Source organism: Ipomoea triloba, chromosome 7 (genome assembly GCF_003576645.1).
Source record: "Ipomoea triloba cultivar NCNSP0323 chromosome 7, ASM357664v1".
Classification (NCBI taxonomy): domain Eukaryota; kingdom Viridiplantae; phylum Streptophyta; class Magnoliopsida; order Solanales; family Convolvulaceae; genus Ipomoea; species Ipomoea triloba.
Window position 1 is genome coordinate 12,887,156 of NC_044922.1, and position 8,058 is coordinate 12,895,213.

The window sequence follows — 8,058 nt, forward strand, 5'->3', positions numbered from 1 at the left end:
CCCCCCCTCTAGACTTGTACCCCATCCCCTTGGGACCAACAATTGGTATCAGAGCAAGTTCTCTGATCGATATAAACCTTTGTTTATATTGCCTAGAGATCCTTCTTTGAAAAGTCTTTTGAAAACATTTTCAAAGCACGAGAAATTTTTTTTTAAAATGGACAGCATGTTGTCGAGGCATCTTCTCTTTGATCTTAGCAGGTTCGATGACTGGAAAACACGCATGCTTGCGTATCTATCAGCCCTCCATGATGAGATGGCCGAAGTTATAACATTTGGACCAGTCAAGATCATGATGGTAAACACGACTGCTGAGCAAACCAGAGATACACCGAAGTATGTCCCCAAACCTAGGGAAGAATGGACAAGTGATGATAGGAAGAGAAACAACTTGGACAACATTGCCAAGGATATTCTCTTCAGAGCTATAGACGAAACCATCTTTCCAAAAGTAAGAAAATGCAAAACGGCGAAAGAGGTATGGGATACTTTGATGTTAATTGGTGAAGGTGACGAACAGGAGAAGGAGAACAAGCTTACCGTGGCCATGAAGAAGTTCGAGGACTTCAAGATGAAGCCAGGGGAGAGCATTGACAGCATGGAATCTCGTTTCATGAAGCTATCAATAGAGATCAGTGATCTCGAGAAGGAGATTCCACAAAAGGAGCTAAACCTGAAGGTCTTACGAGGCCTTACCAAGGAGTGGGAAATGAAGGTGATCACAATGCGTGATCACAGGGATTTGAAGAACACCACAACCGACCAATTATTCAGAGATCTCAAAGCCTTTGAATTTGAGATGTTTCCAAGAGATGAGGACGTGGTGGACAGACGGAATGTGGCACTGGTTGCTGACCAACCAACCACCTCCTCAAGGTCAGATTCTAATCCCACTGATTTTTTATCTGACGAACAGTTTGCTTTCTTCATAAGAAAATTCAGGAAGTTCATGAAGAAAACACCGGAAAGCAATACAAGTTCACCTTCCTCCTCAAGAAGGAAAAATGAGAAATACACATCCAGAGGAATGGAGGAAGNTATGCTACAACTGCAGGAGACCGGGGCACTTCAAGGCTGACTATCCTTACCCTAAGGTAAGCAAATATCAAGGCCTAGAAGGTAGGAACTCCAGGAGAAAGGAGGAACCCAAAGAGAAGCCAGCACAAAGTGGCTTCAAGGGAGATACAAAGAAACATCTGCGCAGAAAGGCGCTTGTTGCTGAGGAACTCGAGAGAACAATCGAGGAGTCCGAGACGTCGAGCTCCAGTGAAAGCAGCAGCAGCTCAGAGGATGAGAGGGGGCTCATCTGCTTATACACCGAGGAAGAAGAGAATCAATGCCTAATGGCCATTGACAATGAGGTAACCTCTACTTCCACATCTCGCTGCTCTATTTCTACCTCTCGTTGTTCTTCCTTCAAAAGCGATGAAGATCCCTTTGAGATGCTTGAAACATTTAAAAGGGATCTCGCAGTCGCTAATAGCACTCATGCCAAAATCAGGGAAGAAAACAGCAAGCTAACTGCTGAAAGAGATATGCTTAAGAACGTCTCGAAAGAGAATTCAGAGCTAACTCTCAAAGTAAGTGAGTTAGAAGCTAAAATAATCCAACTGACTGAAGAGTGCAAAACTCGAGAGATCACAGAAAATGATCTTAGAAAGGTTATAGCATCATACACTGATTCCTCCAAAGCTATAGAGAAAATGGTGAATGATCACAGACCTACAAGTGATAGAACCGGTCTAGGGTTCCATCGAGACCATCTCTCGAGAAATGAACAGACCAACGGTTTGGGAACTTCAAGAAATGGAGGATCTCAACCCAAACCAAATAAAGGTCATAAAGGACCAACAGAAAAGACCAAGGTAGCTATTCATAAACCGTCCCTATACACCAGAAATGGAAAGTATAGGAAAGCTACGAAGAATGGCCGGGTAAACAATATCGAGAGATCACCTTGCTATCTCTCGCAAGGCCATTCCAAGTACAAAAAGAGCTACATTCCATATAATGCACCTCAAGGCAAATATGGAAGGTCTGAGATCCACATAGTTAGGAACTCACGGATGGAGAAAGGAAGACTCTATCCATCTAGTGAGAATTGGTCATCAAATCACAAGTTCTGGAAGAAACCTCACTTTCAGCAATTTCACATGACCAAACAGCGTATGAAAGGCATGGTGCATAAGCCGGTCGAAAAGTCTCTACCTAAGTTGATTTATGCACCAAAGAGGCCTAAAACATTTGCTAGCATTCCTTATGATTATCAAACGTACAATGGCTACATTGCACCTAGGCCTGGAATAATGGGCATAAGGTATAAATGGATGCCTAAACTCACTAACCCACCAGGACCCAAAGTTTGGGTACCTAAACTTGCTTAATTGCCTTGCAGGACACCAGGGACGTATGGTTCATTGACAGCGGATGTTCGAGACATATGACGGGAAATCTAACACTGCTAGAGAACATCCAACCTATCGAAGGTCCCTTGGTGACATTTGGCGACAACGAGAAGAAGGGACGCACAAAAGCTGTTGGTGAAATTCAAAAGAATGAGCTGGTTATTAAGGGAGTATCCTACGTTGAAGGGCTCAAGTTCAATCTCCTTAGTACAAGCCAGTTCTGTGACAAGGGCTACAAAGTTATCTTCACCAAAAGCAAATGCCAGATTATGAGCGAGGAATCTCTCGAAGTCGTCTTGGAAGCAGCAAGGAAAGGAAATATGTACATAGTGGATTGGAGGTCTGCAAAACCATCCCTATGTATGCTAGCAAGAAGCAAGGAAGATTTATGCTGGGATTGGCATAGTAAGCTTAGTCATCTGAACTTCAAAACTATCAACAAGCTTACTAAGAGGAACCTAGTGGAAGGACTGCCCAAAGTGACGTTTTGAAAGGATAAAATTTGTGAGACATGTCAACGTTGCAAACAGATCAAATCATCTTTCAAGAGCAAAGCCGAGACATCATCCACTAGACCATTAAGTCTTCTTCACATGGACTTATTTGGCCCAGTGGATCCACCCAGCATAAAGGGAAAGAAGTACACTCTTGTAGTAGTAGACGACTACACAAGATTCACATGGACCGTGTTCTTAACCAAGAAAAGTGAGACAAAAATTGCCCTGCCTAATCTCTTGAAGCAAGTTCAAGTTGAAAAGGATGTCTCGATACTAAAGATCCGGTCAGATCAAGGAGGAGAGTTCGTCAATCAAGTAATCGAGAGCTACTGCAACGAGAATGGGATTCATCATCAACTGTCAGCTGCTCGAACGCCTCAACAAAACGGGGTTGCTGAAAGAAGGAACAGAACTCTCAAGGAAGCTGCAAGAACCATGCTCTCGCAAGCCAACATAGCACAAGGATTTTGGGCAGAAGCAATGAACACAGCGTGCTACACCCAAAATCGGTCATTGATCGTAAAAGGAGTTGGAAATACTCCATATGAGTTGTGGAATGGAAGAAAACCGAATGTAAGCCACTTCCACACATTCGGGTGCAAATGCTATATCCACAACAATGGGAAGGCTCAACTAAGAACCTTTGAAGAAAAGGCAGATGATGGAGTATTTATAGGATACTCATCGACAAGCAAAGCATTCAGAGTCTTCAACAAACGGAGTTTGGTGGTTGAAGAGTCCATACATGTTACCTTTGATGAAAGGGCATCGACAGATCAACCATCAAAGACAACGGAAGCAGCTGAGGAAGATCAACCACAGTCTATCGAGAGAACAAACTTACCTCTCGAAGACAAGCAGTCGATAGATCGAGATGTAGCAGAACTCCAGTCAGATTCAGATGATGAAGAATCTACCAAGAAGAAAGCACCTGACTCAGTTGATCCAATCCAGATCATAGATGTTCAAACCACATCTCAACCTTCAATGGAAGTATCAACTGAGGAGCCACAACCCGACCTAAGATGGCTGAGAAGTCACCCTGCTGATCAAGTGATTGGAGATGTACGTGACAGAGTTCGAACCAGATCAGCATACAGAGAAAGCATGTTTGCTTGTTTTCTATCTCAAATAGAGCCTAAGATGATAGATGAGGCTCTATGTGATCCAGATTGGGTGCAAGCCATGCAAGAGGAACTTCATCAGTTTGAGCGGAACGATGTTTGGGAACTAGTTCCGAGACCTCATCATCAGAATGTCATTGGTACAAAGTGGGTTTTCAGAAACAAGATGAATGAGGATGGAGTTATTGTTAGGAACAAGGCCAGACTTGTTGCCAAAGGCTACTGTCAGGAGGAAGGAATAGATTTTGATGAAACATTCGCTCCAGTGGCACGTCTCGAAGCCATACGCATCTTTCTCGCATATGCCGCCTTCAAAGACTTTAAGGTATATCAAATGGATGTCAAGAGCGCTTTTCTGAACGGACTTCTCGAAGAAGAGGTGTACGTTGAACAACCTCCGGGTTTCTTGAAGGACGTGGGAGCTGACAAAGTATACAAATTAAAGAAGGCACTTTACGGCTTAAAACAAGCTCCGAGAGCTTGGTATGATACCTTATCCTCTTTTCTACTTCAGTGTGGGTTCACCAAAGGCCTAGTGGACAAAACATTGTTTAGAATTAAGGACGGGGATCACATCTTATTGGTGCAAATCTATGTGGACGATATCATTTTTGGAAGCACCAATCCAGACTTGTGCGAGAAGTTCTCCAGATTGATGAAAGGGAAGTTCGAGATGAGCATGATGGGAGAACTAAACTACTTCCTTGGATTACAAGTGCGACAGCTTAAGGAAGGTATCTTCATCAATCAGGAGAAATACACCAAGGATCTGCTCAGAAAATGCAATGTAGAAGGGAAATCCTCAGTCAAAGTACCCATGGGAACCTCTCTACGTATCGATGTCGACAGTGAAGGTCGAGAGGTCGATCAGACTACTTATCGAGGTATCATCGGATCTCTTCTCTATTTAACTGCTAGTAGACCAGATATATCCTTTGCAGTAGGTGTATGTGCTAGGTTTCAGGCAAGTCCTAAGGAAAGTCACTTAAATGCATCTAAAAAGATTCTTAGATATCTCAAAGGTACGCAAAGTGTTGGACTTTGGTATTCGAGAGGTGGATCTTTCGAACTTATGGGTTATTCAGATGCGGACTTTGCCGGCTGTAAGATAGATCGAAAAAGCACATCAGGGACATGTCAGTTTCTAGGTGGAAGACTTGTCTCATGGTTTAGCAAGAAACAGCATTCGATAGCTACAAGCACCGCTGAGGCAGAGTATGTAGCAGCTGGAAGTTGCTGTGCTCAGGTTTTATGGATGAAGCAACAATTACTGGATTATGGGGTTGAGTGTAAGGAGGTTAAGATCATGTGTGACAATACAAGTGCTATTGCCATCACCCACAATCCAGTGTTACATTCTAGAACAAAGCATATTGATATTAAGTATCACTTCATCCGAGACCATGTTGAGAGGAAGGACATTATTTTGGAATATGTTGCAACGGAGGAGCAACTAGCAGATATTTTCACAAAAGCGTTATGTGAAAATAGATTCTCTCAACTAAGGTTAGAATTGGGAATGATAGAATTGGGATGAATGGTCAAATCTTATCTTCTTGTATTTAGTGCCATGAACTGTTTCGCATGTGAGGGGCGGTTTCATCAACTTTATGGCAGCTTTGGAGTTACACAAGCATTGAATGGTCATTCATATTGCATCCCGTGACTCAAAAGTGATAACCTTATTGGGCTATAAATAAGAGGGTTTCTTTCAGAAGTTCATATCATCAACTTCCCATGGAGAAAAAGAAAGGAAAAGATGATGTTCCCTTCTTTTATAGAGGAAAGAAACCGGCAGTCAAGTCCAAAGATTTTCAAGGAGAAAACTATCCAGAATCAACGATGGGTGAACAGATTGCGGAGCTTCCTGATAATCCAAGCAAGAATCCTATTCCCATCCAAGGTGAATGGATCCCCAAATACGAGGAGATCCACAACGATGGGATACTGGAATCGGGAGGAGAGTCCTGCACAAGAAGGACTCCTACTGCTGCACATTCTGGAAAAGGGCCTTCCTCAACCAAATGGAGAACCAAGGGAAAAAGAGAGGAAGACCAGATGGGACTTTCTGAGGTCAGCAGCAGTCAAAGGGGTGATCATACCTAATCCAAAGACACTAAGAGGATTAGCGATGAAGATGGTCACTCCCAACTACAGTAAGCAGCTCCGGAGAGAAGAACAAGAAAAGGAAATAGCCACCCCTAGTTCTGTTATTAGACAAATAGGACTTTAGATGGCTAGTTCCTGCTTTAACGATAGATTCCTATTAGGCTGACCAAGGCCAAACAAAAGTTTCTAGGGAATCTAATAGGATATTGATTCATATGTAATGTATCTGGAAATCACTAAATGAACTTAAGGATATGTTCCAAGTGATATCTTTTAGATGAATCAAACTTGTTTCTCTCGCAATCTGTGTTCGAAAGGTAGTTTGAGAGGTCACCCGATCAGTTTGTCTATATAAGTTATGTCTCGAAGAAGGGTAGTTCGAGAGGTCACTTCGAAAGATAACAACTGATATCTCTGAACGGAGGAATAAGGAGGGTTAGGGATCAATCACTCAGGGGGAAGATCCTTAACCAGATCAAGACGGAGGAATAAGGAAGTTTAGGGATCAATCACTCAGGGGGAAGATCCTTAAACTCATGTGGAAGATAATTCACCTTCGAGAGGTGAATCCGATAAGCTCAACGAATATATGAAGGAAACGGCTAACTTTGGATATCAATGCTAGCCACGTGGTCATCGGTTACTGACGGTTTTCCGCACTTAAGGGAATTATCTTGATAAGTGGGAGCATGCTCATATAGTTACTATTCTTTAATACCCCACTATCCTGAACCTAAAACCGCTCTGTTAAATTACCAAAAATATCCTTATTTTTCATATACGCTGACCGTTACTAGGGGTATTTCTGACCTTTTACTTCTTTAAAGAAAACCGGTATCCTTCCTTGGGTCAAGCTCTCAACCCTACCCATATATCCAACCCGAATCCACACGATATAAAAGCCAAATCCTTCTTCTTTACCCGGATTCAAGCTAAAACCGTTTACCCAAAATCCCCAAATCCTAAACGCAATACACATTCCCTCCAAAACATCTAACCTTCATCAATGGCGTCCCAATCCTCTACGTCAACCTCATCTTCCGACGCATATCAGAGGGAGTTGCTACACATTCGCTCTCAGATCAAACAAGTCAAGGCGGGGAGTATCCTTGACAGAAATGGCTTCATTACCAACTCCCCTAATCCAAAAATGGCAAAAAAAGTCCTGAAGAAGTTTGAGAAAGCAGGACTGATGAAATACATGACGCACGACTACCGAACCATTCACGCCCTCGACTTCACAGAATGGTTCGCAAATGCCAAGGTCACGAAGGGTAAAATCGAAAGCCGCTTTAATGACTTTCCCATCACAACATCTGTAGGTGACCTAAGAGCGGCATTTGATTTCGCGTCATCGGAGGAAGCAGTCAAGCATCTATCGGATTACGACTTGACAAGCAAGCCTTCTGGGAGAAAATCCGACTAGCGACTGCACCACCCAGAGCAACCTCTGCCCTCCGCAAGTACCACCTAAAGGAGAGGTTTGCTCTCGCTGCCGACCTAATCATGAAGTTTGTGCTCGGCAAGGTGTCCGGAACTGACGAGGTTAGTCTAGACCTCCTCAAAATCCTCCATGCCATTTGGAACAACAACAAGCTGGACTGGGCACATATTATCTTCAACTTCCTCCAACAGCAAGTGATGCGCTCAGTCTCCAACGCCAACCTGTCGATCAGTAAAAAGGTTGGTTTCGGCTTTGTTGTGCAATTTCTTCTAAGCCTGAAGGGCTTCGAACTGAGGGAGGGAAAAGAGATTCATCGAAATACCTATATGGGTAGGACGAAATCTCTAGTCCCCAAAACTAAAGGTGTTAAGGTTGCACCGTCTCCCTCACAGCCAAAAGGAAGGGGCAAAAGGAAAGCCCAAACCGAGGGAAAGAATTCTGATGATGAACCTCTCGATGTACTGAAACAAAGGGTTCAT

At 43.2% G+C, this 8,058-nt stretch overlaps 1 pseudogene; it reads right to left on the minus strand.

Moving 5' to 3' along the window:
• The window catches only part of LOC116025814, a 16,928-nt pseudogene that overhangs the window by 3,472 nt on the left and 5,398 nt on the right, over nucleotides 1–8,058 (minus strand).